The sequence below is a fragment of the Callorhinus ursinus genome, unplaced genomic scaffold, assembly GCF_003265705.2.
Source record: "Callorhinus ursinus isolate GAN/ISIS: 27379988/994484 unplaced genomic scaffold, GSC_fseal_2.0 scaffold19, whole genome shotgun sequence".
Lineage (NCBI taxonomy): Eukaryota > Metazoa > Chordata > Mammalia > Carnivora > Otariidae > Callorhinus > Callorhinus ursinus.
In genome coordinates this window covers 2,878,972-2,899,106 of record NW_027397081.1, presented here as the reverse complement: position 1 = coordinate 2,899,106, position 20,135 = coordinate 2,878,972, and positions in this window count along the sequence as shown.

The window sequence follows — 20,135 nt, the reverse complement described above, 5'->3', positions numbered from 1 at the left end:
GTTGCAATTGACATTTCCCACTTTTTCATGTTTCCGCATTTCTCAAGGTTCTGTAGTCTGACTCCTTTCACAACTATTTCCCAGAAAATGCTCTTGTCAGGGTCACTGATTATTCCTAAACTCAAAGTAAGAATGTTTAACTTCTCTCCAGCAAATGTCATGGCTGATTTCTAACCTCCTGGACTCTTTGGATTCTATGGCCTTTCTCTCTTGATTTCCCCAAAGGCCGGCTCTTCATTTACAGCTCACTTTCTGTTTGATATTTTCATCTCCTCATTTCTAGGTCTTGCTTTACATGGTTTACCTAGCATGTTATTTACCTCTAAGGATTCGATGGCCATGTATACAGGGATGGCTCCAAAATCTGTATTTCCCGAGCTTTAGATCTATAAATCCAACCCTTCATTCAGTCTCTCCAGGGGATATGTTTCAAAAACAACCATTCAGGGGCACCTGGCTGGCTTGGTTGGAAGAGCGTGTAACCCTTGATCTCAGGGTCATGAGTTCGAGCCCCATGTTGGGGGTAGAGACTACTTAAATAAATAAAACTTAAAAAAAATTAAACAAAAACAAAAAATTCAAATGTGATGTCATCCTATCCCTGCCTAACTAACCGGCTATACATCTTAATTTCTCAGTTGAAGTTAATGGTATCAGCAACAAAACCAGAGACAAGGCACCTCCTTGCCTTCTTTCTCCCTCTCCATCCACATCAATTCAATCTAAATCCTGTAACTCTCAAAGTCATCCATTATTTCCCTTTCCCTTGCCAAGGTTTTCATTACGGCAAATATAGTCTCTCACATGGATAATTTTTTCATATCTCCTTACTGGACTCCATGTCTCTATGGTATTTTTCCTGTTCTAAATTCTCCAATATTTCCCTGCTGTCCATGAGATAAAATAATACCAGACTTGATTATAAGATCTATCCTAGTCTCCAGCTATGGTCTGCCTTGTACTCTAATATCCAGTCACAACTGACCCCCTCTGTCCCTCATTCTTCTTGCTTTCCCACAGACATGCACCACGCCTCTGCATGTGATGACCACTTGCTGTGCATCTCTGCTCCACCTTTCTCTGGATCACTTTTGACCATTATTTGGGCCTTAATATCAGTCTTCTACTTCCTAGTAAGAGCCTTTTCTGATTTTTTAAACTCACCTCCAGGACATGTAAGTACCAGCACCTTTATATCTCCTGTCATAGCATTTATTATTCTATATTTTAATTGCCACTTGATGGAACATCTTGCAGTTAAACTAAAAGTACAAGAAAGACACTGTCTACCCCTGATTACTAGTATAAGGCTAAAATATAAATAGGTTCAATAAATATTGGTTGAACAAATGGATGCATTAGTAACAAATGAACAAACGAGGTATATCTTGTTTTATCAAACTCATACAGAATGAAACATACATACACTACAAAGAAGATAGAGGCAGTAAAGTCCAGTTACTTAATGCTACTCAACCCTGTGCTTCTGAGAGGGTGCCATTCACTCTTCCGTATATAAGCATAGTAAAGTCTACTTACTCTCTGTTGTGGCAACATTATTTCTGCTTAAAGCTAGCCTTGAAGCAGGAAAAAAGCCCTTCTGGGCATTCCCCAAGAAAATATATACCATAAATTTTAATGTGGAGTAAAAATATTAATTTTTTTTTCTTAAGAGAGACAGAAGAATTTATTTTGCACATCACAAAGCATTTCACTCCAAACATAACATTACTGGATATTTCTTGACTCATCTATTAGTCTAGGTTTGATCTTTTCCTTCTTTGGGCATTTACTGTTCTTCCTGCCCTTTCTTCTCAGAACAATTTGGCTTTGTGTCAACTCACTCAGAGCTAGATCCCGTGATTGTAGATTATGCCTATTGAAGTAAGAACCAAAACTGTTTATCAGGTATCTACAAAGACTGATATATCTAAGACTACTGTCACGGTCAAATGTCCAATCTGTCAGAAATAGAGACCGTTGATGATTTCTTGATATAAGCATTATCCTCAGAGGAGAAGACCAAGGTATTTGCTGTCGTGTTGATCACACTGAATCCCTTCTATCCTGGAAGGGACAGTGAGACATCATGATCAAAATAAGTAAATATTCTTGGTTAAGTTTACATTTATTTCCTATCCACAAAACCTAAACAAGTATGCTACCCAAGGGAATACATATTCCCATCCACCTATGATTCCCACACAATATTGTGTCAGTCAAGGAATCCGCTTTACAGAAAAGGAAGTGTGGGGCATGATACTGATTATGAAATCTACCCGTTCTAATACAGACTGCAATACACAGAGGCCAATCTGAAAGAATGATGGAAGGTCTCTTCAGAGGTTCCAGTTTGGATATCATACGCTGTAAAAATGGCACACCAATCTCCAGGATGTAGGCTATACCCTCAATCAATACTATTTTATGGTGCAATGTACCCACTAGGTAAAATACAGGAGTTCTGGAGTTACAGGTAGAAGTAGAATGTGGCTCCATTCCCTGACACTCCTAACAGCTCAGGAAGTAGAATTTGTGATCTTTTGTCCTACAACCCAGAGATCTTTGGTTCTAGAAGCCTCCAAAGGAGAAATGCTTCTCCCTGAGCGCCCAGGAAGAATCTCAGTACCTTTTAGCTATGACCGCTGCCTCGTCATTTTGGGCTCCTTGTGCCAAGAGACGATCAGACAAGGAATGGAGTCAGCTTCCAGGTATGGGTAAATAGCCCTGATCTTCATAAGATAGGAGTGATGCTATATATTGGGGGTGGAGGACAGGGCAGGCACAGTTGGCATCTAGGGGCCCACTGGGGGCATCTTGGCACTCCCCTCCTTAATTTTAATGGCATAAAGAAATATAGCAGTCAGAAACTTAGAAGGATATTGGCTGAACTGGATCTTGGCCCCCTTAGTGATGTGGGTCTGTGTCATGCCAGCAGATAATACTCCAAAACTAGCTGATGCTAACAGAGTGTGAAGGGAAAATAGAAAGGAGAGAAGACAGAGGTGATGAATTTCAAGTGTAGCCCTGGGAGCAGCAGCTACAGCGGGACGTATCTTTCCTCCCTCTCTGTCTAAGTTTCCTTACAAAAAAACCAGACCATCTGGGATCCTGAAGGAGCTGTTCCTAGAAGGGATACACTTATTTTTACAAAGAAAGTGTGTCTGAAGGGCTCAACAGGGATGCTGTTTTGTGCCCTTCGGATCCCCCCTCTCCAATGACCTAGGCACTCTCTCCCTCAAATGCAAAGAATGCTGGTTGCTGAGGGCTCCCCAGGAAGCCTATCCCCATGAATTAACCTATGACGAAGACAAAAGCCACACCAAGTGCATGTCTCCCTGGGTAGAGCCCACATTTAATTGCTAGTCGGGATCAGGTACAAAGGTAGAGCCCCTTAATACCATATGTCCCTAAAGTTTGATCCCAGCTCAGATATGTGCCCCATGAGACTGGCTGAGGTCCCAGGTGGAGATGCATTGCATTTCACCTCCCTCAGCCCAGTTCTGTTTTCTTCGTCCTTCCAAACCTTGTTTCTGGGGGATATTCACCAGCAAACTTCCTCCACATCAATCTTCAAATGAGAGTATTTTTCCCAGGTGCTTCAGCACACATGAGGCTAAAAGTATGTATATACTATAAGGTAGCATATGATTAATGAAAAAAAATGAGCCACAAAATATTTTTTGTAGTAACATGGAGAATGCTTGGATTTTAAGTGTTATGCTGTATATAAGGAAGTCAAAACATAAGGTAACGTCTAGGGAAGATTGTCCAGTACTTCCTACAGTGAGGGTGATGAGGAAGGACAAGGAATAAAACAAACCCCAGCTGAACCGACAATGACTGAATATAACCCACTGGGCCAAGAATGAACACTCTACGGGCAGATTCTATCAGGAGAGTAGAGATAAATATGAGAAGGTTGACTGGTGTATTTAAGTAGGCAGCAGTTTCTTTTCCTTTTGTTTTTTCTTTAATTTCAGCCATGTTACAAATTATTCTATGGAACATAATTATCTGCAGATGTCACTGTTTAAAAAATTTCAGTCTTTAAAGTATATTGTAACCTTACTGCAGTGAAGACTAAAAATCCAAGATGGTATTTCAAATCAAGATGGGACCAGACTCTTGGTTAGCATAAATATCTAAAAAATGCCAAATTTAGAGATACCTGAAGTCATTAATGTTTAGTATCCATCACATAATTCAAAATTGTTTATGTTTTTAGATCAGAAATAAGCTAAAGTAGATTTTTATCTGTATATTTCTAGATATGCATATATATTTGTAAAAGAAGAGAAGAACACTCCATCTATCTGTTAACCAAATGGCTCCCTAGTGGTTGGGTAAGTTACTCTATAATATTGATTGAGCACCAACTAGGTCTCAGAAAATATGCTAACAGATTTGTACACATTTCCTATTTTTATAGAATCCCCTGTCCTACCCTGCAAGATAGTTTTTATAATACCAGTTTCAAATTAAGAGATTGAGGTTGTAAAGAAGCTTTTCAATGTCATAGGGTTGGAAAATGTTTGGCTTGAGAATGAAATCCTGTCTCTAGAGCCTAACCTAAAGAAAATAAGGTAAATAAGAAATGCAATCACCTGGTTAATAAACAAAATATAATGTGATGAGGCATTAAAAGAGGTATAGATGCAGTATAAAGGGAATATGGGAAACAGAGATACAATATTTTCATTTCCTCTAGGTTGATAGTTGAAGGTGCTGGAGCCTTTAAAGTATTTTGATTGAGTACACGAGCAACATACCACACAAAAGAACTGTGAATGTGCATGTTCACACACACACAGAGAAAATATACTACCTTGACCCAATGTAATACAAAGTCCACATTTACATTCATGTCAGCTTTGGCCGGCTGAACCACCTCCCCGTCTGAAAAAGTCAAAGGAGTTGACCAACTGGATTTTTTTTTTTTGTTGGGGAGAAGGGCTGGTTTCTAACAGCAGATCCATTAAAACTAGTAAATTACTTTGTGCACCTAGAAACAGCATGAAAATCAAATTCTTGTTTAAGAGTATGGAAAAGCAATTTTTGAGTTTATTATTTTCCTCACCTTCTCCCATTCCTTCCATTCTAGTGAGTAGGCAGACACCTTGCTTCATACATGCTTAAGAGGTTAGTAGCAGGGTTTTTGGGATTTATCTTCCAAAAGCTGGAGAAAATATATGAAGCGAGAAGGATTTGTAATATTCAAATACTATTACCTGAAGTGGGAGAAAAGAGATCGGGGTCTGGGGACCAGTGAGCAGCAGAAGGTTGAAGACGGTCCCTTTTGGAGCTTGCAGGCTGTAGGGACACCACTGAGGAATCAGCAGCGTGGTGTGCCAGGAGTCCTGGTTGCAGGCCGGGGACTCCCAGCCTCATCAGAGGTCCCCATGTCCCCACATGCTAGCAGCAGAACAGTGTCAGCTCGGATGTTTCTCAACAGGCCAGGACAATGGGATTCTTAGCAACAATCAGTGACCACAGAGACTAACCGCCAAGACAAGCTCATGTCTTGGCTCCAAGTAAGACCTCCAAACTTAAGCAGATCTCAAAAGCTGGGACAGACAGTACCATCCAAAGAGTAAGAACCACAGTTGAATTCTCACCCAATTCTGGGGACTGTGTTCAGAGTGGAAATAAAGTAGGTTCACGGTAAAAAAAAAAAAAATGTGGAAATACATGTTCACCTGGGTTTGTAGATCAAAACTCACATCTGTTGCAGGCACACAAAAGTAACTGAGCAATAACTGATGAAATCCCATTTCTAAACCAAAGAGATTAAAGTCACGTATAAATTTCATGTTTTATATTTCAAACTGCATTTTATAGCATTTTTACAGGATTCACACAATGGAAATCCTTCTCAAAATGAAAGAAATTCCTCTGGTTACATCAATTACAAGTGCCATTCAATGCACATATCCCACTATAGAGCGGGGGATAAGTGCATGAGAAAATAAGTGGCACTTATTTTCTGCAACTGAGCTTTCAGTTAATTAAATATGAAGCCCCAGTCCCTATTCATAAAATCTGCTCTCTTACATATAAATTATTTTCCTGGAGAAGATCTTAACGCACAAACTGTCATTCTTGATCTTGAACTAAAAATGTAGAGATGACTTCATCTGTTTAAATTAAAAGTAGAATGACGGCAAATGAAAAAAAAACCCATCTTCTTTCCCACTTAGGTTGACATAATGCTTTATTTAGGATTAGCTTACTTAGATATAACATAAATTAGGAAGGATGATATTTAGTATTTTATTTTTATTTGGTTATTTCTACAAAGCTGAGTTTACAATGCATAGCAACTTCCTTCAGAGCTGAATTAAAGAATTCTTAAAATTAAAGATTGTAAGTTCTTTGAAAAAGATCTAAATTCTGATATGAGGCTTAGTGAAGCCTTGGGTCTTGAATGCTGAGTTTTCAAAATATATATTTTTCAATTTTCTTTATTTCTTAAAATAATGAATGTGCCAATCCTCAAAGAAGGAATATCAATGTGTTGCATCATTTGTACAATACTGTAGTTCTAACACTGTCAACTGATTATAACATAGTCTAGTATCTCTAGGTTAGGTTTATGTCCCTGAGTAATTCCGATGGTTCTTTGAGTTTTCTTCGGATTGTTTTTATTTTATTTTATTATTATTTATTTAGTAAGCATGGGTGGTAGGGAGGAGCAGAGGGAGAGGGAGAAGCAGGCTCCCTGCTGAGTATGGAGGTGGACATGGGGCTGGATCTCAGGACTTCCGAGATCATGACCTGAGCTGAAATCAAGAGTCAGAAGCTTAACCAACTGAGCCACCCAGGTGCCCCTTCATATTGTTTTTTGAAAGAAAAAAAAAAAAACTCTTTGTATCTAAAAAGGTCAGCAGAACCCCTTTGAAATCAACTCAGAATTCAATTCTGAGTAGGGTAGGGTAGGGTAGGGTAGGGTAGGGTAACTGTGCTCAGTTCCAAGTAGACCCTTTTATTTTTCTGGAGTTCTCGTTCACTTCTAGACTTCTATAAGTGAACACTTTCTGTCTGTTACCAGTCACTGCCTCTTCACTTCCTGAACAGAGACCGCTGACTTCAGTGGTCTGCTTAAACAGTAATGTTTCCTAGCTTTAAACCAGGTCAGGTGTGGAGGCATCCCGCTCTCTCTGCTGTTTTAAGAGATACCTGAAATTGCCTAAGCTTGCTGAATATTTCAGCTCCAAAGAGTTTTTCCTTAACAACAGCCAATTTTTCTGGGTAAGGACAGAAAGCATGAATCTTTTAAATTGAAGAGATGACATGCATACTTTAATAGTGTTTTGGTAAAACTCTCTAACTCATCTTCATTGTGTCTCCATGACAGGCTTACCTTGAAAAGAAGTCCACAGACTTGCACTTTCATTTTGCTCTGCTGGCTCACTAAAATTTAGTAAATTATTGGAATCAAGTGTTTTTTTTTTTTCCTTTAAAGACAAATCCACATCTAAAGAAGAGATCCCTAAAAGAGGCATTGCCTCATCTCTCACCAGATCTCCTTTGAGGGAGTTTGTCCAATTTTTTTTTTCTTGGTTTAGTTCATGACATACTTATTCTATTGTGATCTGAGCCCCAAATCCTCTCATCAAATGAGAAGTGACTTCCCTCCCCTAGAGTCGTCAGGCCTTTCCTACAGACTTCTCAGAGTGATTTCTTATGTTTGTTTATATGTCTTTCTCACTAAACTTTGAATTACAGAATGAAGAGAAGAAACCATTTTCTATTCATTTTTATTTTCATCGTCTCTGCCATATTTTTGTTGAATCAGTGGCTTAAAGAATACTTCTTTTATGTTTGTATATACAATGGCCACTTAGTTTTGTGACTTTGGTCAAGGTATTTATATTAAAGCTCAGCTTCCTCATTGTAAATAAAGACAATAATGCCTCCTTAGTATACCTCAAAGAATTTGAGGGTTAAATGAAATGAAACAAGGGGAGATGCTTTGTAAATTGTAAAATAGTATACAGATGTAATATAAGAAATTAATTGTCATGCAAACAGATTCAAATTACCTATCTTGTTATTTATCTTTTCTTTGCCAGAGGTATATTTTTTCAACAAAAGCACTAAAATTAGAAACAAAAAGTTTGAGAAGATTGATTAAAACATGGCTTAAAAAATTAGGTTAGAGGCCTAACAGCAGGGAGATATATTATGATTCTACTTATATTAAATCATGTGCACTTAGAGTAACATATAGAAAGATGTTCAAAGTGCGTCAGTGTGTTTTCAGGTGGGGTTTACATTAATTTTTTAAAATATTTTTGGATTATGTATTTTTTGACGGGGACTGTTTATCATTTTTATGGTTACAGAACAAGGGTCGAAAGAAAAAAAAGTCAGAAAAAGATTGTCTCCCTTTACAGCTTTCCTTTTTCATATTTCATTCATTCCTCCAAATTCTGCACTGTACTTGATGACCCCACCACTTTACGAAAATACTCTTGCAGAGATACCGCCAATCACTTGGTCGCCAAGTGCAATACTCTTAAACTCTTTCAACTCAGGAGACACCCCCAGAGCTGTGTGAATCCTCCCTCACTCCCAAAACCTTTTCCTCCCTTGATCTCAGGAACATCCTACTCTCCATGCCCTTCTGCTTCTCTGAATAATCATTCAATTGCCCTCTTTTCAGCTGACTTTTCTTCTGGTCTTTTAAAAATATAATTTTCGGTAAAGGATAAGATTATGACTTTCAAAATGAACATATTTTAAAGCTCTACTAATTTAGTGAGGGAATCAGATAGATGTTATAACTGGCTCAAAAGATATTTTAAAAAACGGGCACATTTATAGATCAAGAGTATGGAAATGGATATGTAAATGGTGGCAGGACTGGTTTTTCCACAGGGTAGAAGTGAAGATAATTAAACCTCCACCAGACAAGACATAATTTGCATGTATATCAGTGACCTACAATTTACAAAGACTTGTAAAATAGACCAAAGTCAATGAAAGGTTAGAATTAATAATTCCTAGAAGTCTGTGCTATATGTAGACAATTCACAGCATTTTATGAAACTTATTCTATTGAAACTTACTTTTTTTCATGCCTTCTCCCATTAATATCATTGTTTTTCTAAATTCTGGTATTTTCTTTTCTCATTCTACACATTCCCTCTGCTTCCAATACCAAATTTAGATACACTGACAAGTAGCCTTGATTTTTTTTTTTTCTCCAGAAGCATTTAGGTACTGGTTTCTTGATCACTCATTGTCTTATGTTATTTTTAATTATAATAACTCCCAGTTGACCATGGTGCATGATCTTTTTTAATGTATTGCTGAACTTGGTTGGCTAATATCCCATTAAGGATTCTTGCATCCATACTCACCAGGAATATTGGCCTGTAGTTATCATTTCTTGTCATTTCCTTGCCTGGCTATGGTAATGTTGGCCTTGTGAAGTGATTTTGGAACTATTCCCTCCTCTATTTTTTGAAACAATCTAAGAAGGATTAGTATTCCTCTTTAAATGTTTGGTAAAATTCAACCAGTGAAACCATCTGGTCCTGGACTTTTCATTAGGAGGGTTTGACTACTGATTTAATCTCCCTACTAATGACTGGCCTGTCCAGATTTTCTGTTTCTTCCTGATTCAGACTTCAGTTTGTTTCTAAGAATTTATCCAGTTATTCTAGGTTGTTTAACTAATTGGCATAAAATTATTCATAGTAGCCTCTTACGAGCCTTTGTATTTCTGTGGTATCAGTTGTAACATTTCCTCTTTCATCTGTAATTTTATTTATGGGAGGTCTCTCTCTTTTCTTCTTGGTGAGTCCAGTTAAACATTGGTGCATTTGGCTTATCTTCTCCAAAAGCCAACTCTTAGTTTCATTGATCATTTATACTGCCTTTTTAGGCTCCATTTCATTTATTACCATTCTGATCTTTGTTATTTCCTTCCTTCTAGTAACCATGGGCTTAATTTATTCTTCTCTTTCTAGTTCCTTGAGGTGCAAAGTTGGGTTGCTTACTTGGGATCTTTATTCTTTCTAATGTAGGTATTTATGAGTATGAACTTCATCTTAGATCTGCTTTTGATGCATCTCACAGGTTTTGATCTCTTGCACTTCCATTTTCATTTGTCTCAAGGTATTTTTTTAATTGATGTTTTGATTTCCTCTTTGACTCACTGGTTATTCAGAGCATGTTGTTTAATCTCCATATATTTGTGAATTTTCCAGGATTCATCTTGTAATTAATTTCCAATTTCACACCATTGTTGTCAGGAAGGATATATGATATGATTTCAATCTCCTTAAATTTAATAAGACTTATGTCATGGCCTAATATATGATCTATCCTGGAGAATGTTCCATGTATTCTCAAGAAGAATGTATATACTACCACTATTTGTTGGAAAGTTCTGTATATGTCTATTAGATCCATCTGGTCTAACAGAGCTTAAGTCCAATGTTTCTGTATTCATTTTCTGTGTGGAAAATCTATACATGGAAAGTGGGATACTGAAATCCCCTATTATTATTGTGTTGCTGTCTATTTTTTCCTTTCATATCTGTTAATATTTCCTTTAGGTATTTAAGTGCTCTTATGTTGGGTGCAAAAATATTTAGAAATGTTATATTCTCTTGATAAACTGACTTCTTTATCATTATTTGATGGCTTTTTTCATCTCTTATTACAATCTTTGGTATAAAGTCCATTTTGTCAAGTGAGATTTATTGCAGAGATGCAAGGATGGTTTAACAGCCAGAAATCAATCAGTGTAATGCACTACATTAACAAGATGAAGGATAAAAATCATATGATCATCTCAACAAATGCAGAAAAAAAACTTAAAAAAATATTCAGCATCCTTTCATGATAAAAAGTCTCAACAAACTGGGTATAAAAGGAATGTACCTCTACATAATAAAAGCCAGAGGAGACAAACCCACAGCTAACATCATATACTCAATAATGAAAAGCTGAAAATTTTTCTTCTAAGATCAGGAATAAGGTAAGGAGAGCCACTATCACCATTTTGATACCAAATAATACTGAAGTCCTAGCCAATTATGCAGGAAAAGTAAATAAAAGACATTCAAATTGGAAGGGAAGAAGTAAAATTGCCTCTTTTTGCAGAAAACATGATATAAGATATTTTTTATAAAGAACCTAAAGATGCCACCAAAAGTTGGTTAGAACTAAGAAACACATTTGGTAAAGTTGCAGGATACAAAGTCTATATACAAAAGTCAGTTGCCTTTCTATACAACAACAACAAACTATCAGAGAAAATGATCCCATTTACAATTGCATCAAAAATAATAAAATACAAAGGAATAAATTTAACCCATGGGGTAAAAGATCTGTATGTGAAAACTAGAAGACAATGATAAAAGAAAGTGAAAAATATACAAATAAATGAAATGATATCCTGTGTTCATGGATTGGAAGATTTAATATTATTAAAATGTCTATTCTACCCAAAGCAATCTATAAGTTCAATTCAATCACTATCAAAATTCCAGTGGCATTTTTTACAGATATGGAAAATAACAATCCTAAAATTTGCATGGAACTGCAAAAGACCCTGAACAGCCAAAGCCATCTTAAGAAGAACAAAGCTGAAAGCATCATACTTTCTGATCTCAAACTATATTGTAAAGCTATAATAATCAAAACAGTATGGCATTGGCATAAAAACAGACACATAGCTGAATAGATCAGAATAGAGAACACAAAAATAAATGCATGAATATATGGTTGATTAATTTACAACATGGATCCAAGAAAATAAAATGGGGAGAGGATAGTCTCTGATAGATGTTTTTGGAAAATTAGATAGCCACATGCAGAATAATGAAACTGGACTCCTATCTTTCCCATACCCACAAAAAATCAACCAAAATGGATTAAAGAATTGAATGTAAAACCTGAAACTAAAACTTCTAGAAGAAAACGGACGGGGTAAGCTCCTTGGCATTGGTCTAGTAAATTTTTTTTATTTGACCCCAAAAACAAATGCAACCAAAGCAAAATTAAAGTGGGGCCATTTCAAACTATGAAAGTTTGTGCATATTAAAGGAAACCATTAACAAAATGAAAAGGCAACCTATGGAATGGGAGAAAACACTTGCAAACCATAAATTTGATAAGTTGATATCCAGAATACATAATGAAATCATACAACTCAAGAGCAAACAAAACAAAACAAAACAAAACCACACAAATAATCTGATTAAAAATGGGCAAAGGATCTGAATAGACATTTTTCCAAAAAAGACACACAAATGGCCCACCAGTATATGAAAAGTTATTCGACATCACTATCATCAGGAAAATGCAAATCAAAGCCACAGTGAGTTATCACCTTACACCTGTTAGGATGTCTATTAGCAAAATACAAGAGATGACTAATGCTGGCGAGAACATAGAGAAAAGGGAGCCAACCCTTTTGCAGTGTTGGTGGGAATGTAAACTGGTTTAGCCATAACGGAAAGCACTGTGGAGTTTCCTCAAAAATTAAAAAAAGGACTTCCTTATGATCTAGCAGTATCACATTTGGGTATATCCAAAGCTAACAAAACCATTATTTGAAAGAGATATCTGTATTTTGCCACATCCAGTGCAGCATTATTTACAATAGCCAAGGTACAGAAATAGCCTAAATGTCTACCTACAGCTGAAAGGATAAAGAAAATGTGATATATATAATATGTAATATTATTTAGCTGTAAAAAGAGAAGAATATCCTGCCATATGCATGGAGTAGCCTGGAGAGCGTAATGCTAAGTGAAATAAGCCGGCAGTGAAGGATAAGACAAACACTGTAGTGTAATACATGCGGAATCTACAAAAAACAAGGAGAAAAAAAAGCTGAATTCATAGACACAGAGAGTAGAAACGTGGCTGTGAAAGCCTGAGGTATGGGGGGAGATAGGGAAAAGTAGGTAAAGGGCACAAACTTACATTTTTAAGATTTATAAGGTCTGATCATCTAAGGTAAAACATGGTCACTATAGTTACTAACACTGTATTGTATACTTGAAATTTGCAACAAAGTAGAACTTAAATGTTTTCAAAATAAAGGAAAAATGGTACAAATATGAAGTTATGGGTGTATTAATTAATTCAATGGGGGAATCTTTCATAATGTGTATATATATAAAATCATCACACTGTACACTTTAGATATCTTACAATTTTATTTGCCAATTATACCTCAGTAAAGAAATTTAAACACATAATAGAGATTAACACTACTGAACTGTATTCTTAAAAATGATTAAAATGGTAAAAAATAAAGAAAAAATAAAATACCTACAGAGTAAAACATTTAAAATTTTTAAGTTCCTCTAATAAGATTTTACGCTTGAATGGCATTTTCTGCATTTGGAAACCCTATGATGTCCCTTATCTCAATTAATGCTCATATAAACCCACAACCCCATAAGAATTTACCATTTTGCAAATTAGGGAACCTCTTTTACAGATGAATATGTGTGCTCAGGATATTAAGTGACTTACCTAATGTATTAGTGACTGGAATATTGAGGTCTAAAAGTCAGATCTTATTTCCTTTTGTATATTTTGTTTTCTAATATTCCAGGAAGTGAAAATTAAGTGGAGTTGGGCTGCAAGTATTTTTAAAAAATCTTTCCAGATTATTCTAATGTGTTTGGCAGCTCTGGCTGAGAGCTCCTTCTCATAAAGTCTTGAGAAGTGAGAGGTCAGGGTGTTCCTGTGGAGTGAATTACTTCCTAACAAAACTGTAATGCATAATAGTCTTTTGCAGTATTGCACAGGGGCCTAGAAAGATGCTGTCACTCATAATAACTTCGCTGTTGTTTCCCTGGGAAACTTTCATACCTTATGTCACAGTCATACCTGCTCTACCATTTCATTTAAATCTCTACAGTGACATCAGTATTTCCTTTCTTCAAGAGTATATGCCCTTGCACTTGAGGAAGAGAAAAGAAACAACTTTATTTTTCATCTGTGATTTGTAGCAATGCAATGTGGTTTTATTTGTGTTTTTTTTTAATTTTATTTATTTGAGAGAGAGAGAGCAGGTGCAAGAGAGAGCATGAACAGGGGGAGGGGCAGAGGGAGAGGAACAAGTAGGCTTCCTGTTGAGCAGGGAGCCTGATGCGGGACTCGATCCCAGGACCCTGGGATCATGACCTGAGCTGAAGGCAGACGCTTAACCCCCTGAGCCACCCAGGCGCTCTGTGTTTTTCTTAAGGGGTACGTGCATATGTCTGCTTGTCCTGTGTGTATTCTTCAAGGCAGTACAAAGCTATATGCATATCAAAACAATACTGCTTACGAATCATCTATACTCTTAATCACTTCCGTTAATACAGATGTGTACAGATGGTAGTCATTAGCCCTACAAATTGATTTATATAAACAGTATTTAAACAAGAAAAATGAATGCCAGAAAAAGAAACCTTTCTACATATGTAATGGGGAAAAAAAAAACAAAAACAACCAGTAATCTTCTATTTGGTCTCCTGTCTCTCTTGATATCCCTATACAAGATATGTGTGCTTTCCTTCATCGTTTCAACTGTTTAGCATATTAATCTTGAAAATTCCATTTACCATCCTTTGTTGGAGATAAGAGGAAACTTTCAAATACTATTTGAATATACACAAATAAGAGAGCTATTAATGAGCTATGTGCACATACACACGCATAGTTTATCTTTTTTGGCAACATAAAAATATACTAAATTCAATATTAAAACAATCGTAACACTCCCCTTTTCCATTTTCTAGGCTTGTAAAGCTATACTCTGTCTCTTTTTTCTATGACAGTTGTATCAGAATGTGATATCCTCCCTCTGAGAAGTCGTGGGAGCTGAAAACTCCATGATCACGGTTTAGAAAAACGCCACGCCATGGAGAGCCTCTTGTTCTGTCATCTGGAATGGAACCGGGTGCTGTCTGGTTGCCTCGGGCCAAAACTGTCACCTGCAGTATCTGGGCCATCATGTTTCCTCCAGCGAGTGGTCTACCAGATGCATACTAGTATTTATAAGCGCCGCTGTGCGTATTTGCTCTACCCTGATTTGGACTTTTGTCATCTATTAGGGGATTAAATGCATTACATCTACTTACTTTTGTCTTTGTCGTCCAGCCATTCTAAATCCGAACTGAAAAACCTCAGCACTGTCCTGTATGGGGACAGGTTCTTACTCAGAACCCACTGCAATTAGGTATAAACATCGATAGGCATAAAGTCCAGAACACTTGAATGCCAGGTCATATAGTAATAAATTCAAAGGAATTCCAGGTCAAGAAGGGATTCATATCTACATTCACCACACTGTCCTTTGGAACTCAAGAAGCTTCACATAGATTTTTGCTGCTGAAATGGTACCTGTGGGCTTGGTGACCACATGATGGCCGGAGTGGGTTAGACGAGGCTCCATGTGTATGACAAAGCAGAGTTGTCTAGTCCTTGCCCCGAACTGCCTTCAGCAGACACGCTCAGGGCAAGTACCCGGGAGTGCATGCAACAGGCAAGCGATGGCCAAGGATCAGAATTCCCATTCTAGACTCTCCTCCTCAAAAATGAAAGGGAAAGGGCTTAATTGAGTCCAAATGAAGACAAATTTCCTCAAGTGTAAAATGTGAATTTTGAAATCAAAGACCACAAAGTCCTGTTCAGCTTTGTGAGTCTACATTTTTATGATTATCTCAAGAATTATTAAAAGTAAGTTGTGGTGGATTACAATGAATCAACAGCCGTCAGCAACAGGGCCGAGTGAATTGCACAAAGGCATTTGTTTTAGGGGAGAAGAGAGATGTGGAAGAATTTGAAAACTCTTCTGTTCCCCCACCAGGTAGTTTCTCAAACCCGATCTGTAAACTGAGAGAGAGGACAAGATTTTATGTGGTGCTAAATGAAGCCTTTGATAGGACATTGGCTAACCACTATTCCTGAGATTTTAATAAAGTAAGAGACTTACCTAATTGCCTGACTTGTTGACATTTAATAACCAAATGACGAGAAGGTGATTCTTCCTGGGGAGGGTAAAAGCTACTTCTATTTGCTATTACTGAATGAGCGTGGAAACAGACCAGCCACTGTTCTAAATGGTGTATTGGGATTAACTCATTTACTCTCCAAGACAACCTAGTAAGATGGATTCTATTAATGTTCTCATCTTACATCTGATAAAAGTGTGGCCCAGAAAGGTAACTTCCCCAGGATTTCATCATGGGGGAGCCAGGCATTACCTACAGTTTCACTGTTTGAGTCGAACCCCTAACTTCTGGAAGATGGCCTGATGTCCCTTCTGTGGCCCAGCATCTGGTGGAAAGTGCAGATCACTTCAGAGAGTGCAGTACTTTACCTAGTCGTTGCCTGTCACGTAGAGTGGAAGAAAATGTGCCCGGAGATTTTCTTCCAAACACAGTAGGAATTTCTCATCCACAAGGAAGAGTCACTTGTATACTCCTGGTCGTGAAAATGAGAAAACGTGAATCACAGCTTGTGCCACTGACGGTAAAGGAAAAGGCGATAGTCAAAGCTGGGAGAAAAATAACCTTGAGCATCTGCAGTCAAGGGCCTTTACCTTTAACCTGGAACCCTTCCAGCTGTTTGTGTAGTTGTCCTTCACCCTTCACACTACTTCCCTCACCCTCCACGGGCGCTCACCTGTCTATGTTCTCCAGAGAAAAAGAATCAGACCTCAAGAGCAGGCAGGATAACGGACCCCAGGCTGGCCCACCGACTCGATGTGGGTGCTGGGACATTCGGGGGCGCACTCCCAGACACACACCTTGGGCACTGTCTCGTGCCTTCTAGCGTCAGCTGACTTCCTCTCCTTCTTAACTGATCTGAAATGTCTGCCATCTGAGTGATATCTTAGGATCCACAGTAAAGTTCTACTCCGTTACAAAGTATACTCATCAAACCCTGTCTAACTGCTAAGGATACAGAGATGAACAAGTAAAACCAGGTCCTTGATAAACATATGGTGCGAGATCTTATCTGCAGCCTGCCTCTGTTACCGGGTCAGGGACAGTGACAGGGCCAAGCACAGCAACACAACAGCGACTGCTAACTATTTATTAGGTGTTCTCTATGTGTCTGACATTAGGATAAACACTTTACCAAGTTTACCCTAATGAATCTTCATAATTGCCTAATAAAAAGAGTTGTATTAATGTTATTTTATTAATGAAGAAACTTGGGACCACAAAAATTGGATAATTTCGCCAAGATCACATAGCCCGAACCCCTAAACACTAAGGACAATGAAGGCAAGGATGCGGAAGAAGATCTTTCTTTAATCTTATCATAACCTAGAAATCATAATTAAGTTCTTAAACTAGTTCTTGCTCTGGCAATTACAAGGGATTGGTGTAGAGGAATAGGGAGAGCTTCATGGCTTTTGAGTGAAATTCAGGGGCTCTTGAGCCTTGACAATCAGGACAGGAGTAAACAGAAGAGCACCCTGAAGACGCATCTGTGAGGGCAAGTAGAATGAACACCCTGTCTGGTTTCCTGGACAATTAGGAGCACGTGAGGGGCAAGTGACAGAGGTAGTCTTTCCAGGATACCTAACCTAACATTTTAGCTCATTTGGAATGCCTTAATTCATGAATGTTTTTGTTCTAGAAGACGTTTTGGAATGACACTTAAAATTTAGGTACTAAAACATAGCATCATTCGCAGTAAACCGCCCTGTGACACCCACTCCTATGTGTCACATTCCCCTCTGACTGTCGTTGCTTTCTTTAGCATCCTCGCGGCAAGCTAGTTTTGAGTGTGATGATTGGGCCCACACTTCCACCGTGCAGCCTGGCCTGGCATGCTGCAAATCTATGCAGGACAAAAAGTTCACCTCTGCTACGCAGTGCTGTTGCTTGCGGTGGGTTTATCTTCTTATGCAGGAAACAAGCAAGTTTGCACTTAGCTACAAGGTCGGGAATCGCTCGTGGAAATTTGAGATAAATGGCACCACGGCTATGGGGCCTCACCAGTTGCCTCCCCACCATGTCTGCACCCCACTCCTTGCTCTTTGGGCTCCTAATGAGGCCCCATTTTACAGAGGTTTCACATGCTCTTCTTTGTATAACACATATGGAAAATAACTGTTCACTTTTCAAGCAAATGATTAGTTTTGAGTAGATGGAATTAAGAAATCAACATGACAATCATATGGAAACAGTCATGTGATTCTTTAATAAATCAGTCTTCCGTTGCTTTACTGAACCATTTTTTTTGGATGTTACTATTATGTCACTGTCAAAAATGTAGTATCTCCTAAAAAACTACTTTTTAAAAATATGTGCACACAGCTACTATTTTCTATCACCTGTGGCTCACAATTTCTCAAATTTCCCAGGGTTCACTGGAAATGTGACTGTGGAATTAGAGCAGATTTACTAGATGAAGCATTTTATTAGTTAAAAATGTTTTCTAGAATCCAGGGCAGATGTAATTTTAGGATTGAAATCAAAATGATGCTGAAGACAGCATTCTTCCTCCTTGAACTTCTTCTCAAAACAGATTGCTTCAGGGGCTTTGCAGACGAAAATGTGAAAGAAAAAGCGATGTGTCAATTTCCACAAGACAAGCAAGGATATTAAATGTAGCCTGATTTGAGTGATAAATCATTCTTGTACTCTTATCAAAATGCATCTTGTTTATTATAATTCTTAGAGTTTTCTCTTAGCTACTTCCTAAACCTACTTCTCATAATGTATGAACTGAGAATGCCAAAATCTCCAACCAGACCATCAAACCCATACATTTAAGATAAATAAGTATAAAATATTTAGATTAAAACTTTAATATCCCATGGCAAGTGAAACTATTCCATAGATCTTCACACGGCTTTTGGTGGAAGGTCACGTAACAGAACTTGATGATGGTAGGATATAAGCCTTGGAAGAATACAATGAAAAGCAGTGAGATGAACAATGAAGGCACCTTGTATTTGCATGTTTGTACAAACAGACGGTAGATTTGCTAAATCACAGAAATGACCTCAAATTGAGTCAGAGACAAGTATCACACGCTAAGAATAACACCCTATGCACAGGAAAACATTATTAGAAACTCTGTCAAGATGATACTCTTTTAAGTTGCGTTTACAGTATTTCCTATGAACAAGGATTCAAAGGAAGAGTAATTCCAAATCACCATTTTAAGGACTTACTTTGTTGCCTAAACTTGTTATTTCTTGGATACCTTATTTGCAAGGGTAACTCACTGTTAGCCAAAAATGGGACCATGAACACATGCCCATAACACAGCGAAGGACACAGGAAAGACCAGCTGATGAGATCAGGTCATTTCTCTCCTGCCTGAAAAACAGCATCCTTAACTGAGGACTCTGTGTCAGCCTTTCTTCCTTCAAAGCAGGCATGTCTTTACGTTCATTTAAGCTTTAATTCTTGCAAAATAACCACTTTCCCGACTTCTCAACTAATTTTTTCTTGAGATCCAAGATTCAGAAAAAGAAAAAAATACAAATTTCCTGAAAAATACAAGCAAGGGAGTCTATATGGCAACACTGAAAGTCAATTTAAAAAAGGATAAATATAATGTGGGATCATGGGTTTTGTTGTTATTTAATTCTTATTGGATATTACATCGTCTTTTCAATAGTAAAAGTATCTTGGGGGCGGAGCAAGATGGCGGCGGAGTAGGAGACCTGGATTTCGTCTGGTCTCAGGAATTCAGCTGAATAGGGATCAAACCATTCTGAACACCTACGAACTCAACAGGAGATCAAAGAGGAGAGTAGCAACAACTCTCTGAACAGAGAAGCGACCACTTGCTGGAAGGTAGGACGTGCGGAGAAGTGAATCCGAGGCGATATTCGGGAGGATAGACGGCGGGGGAGGGGCCTCCGTCGGCCGCTTCTGGCAAGTGCTAGAGCCGCGGAGCACAAAATCGGACCTTTTAGAAGTCGGCTCCGCGGAGGGACGTCGCTCCAGTGGCTAAGCAGGGGGTGGAACCCTCACGGGACAGTGGGGTCTCAGGACCCTCGGGGTCACAGAAAGACCGGGGGTGCCTGAGTGCGGCAGAGCTCCCAGGGATCGGAGCGGGGAAGCCGGCTGCAGAGACGGAGCCGAGGCGCGGGCTCTCAGCTCGGGGTGGCCATAAACTGTGATCCGCGGCCC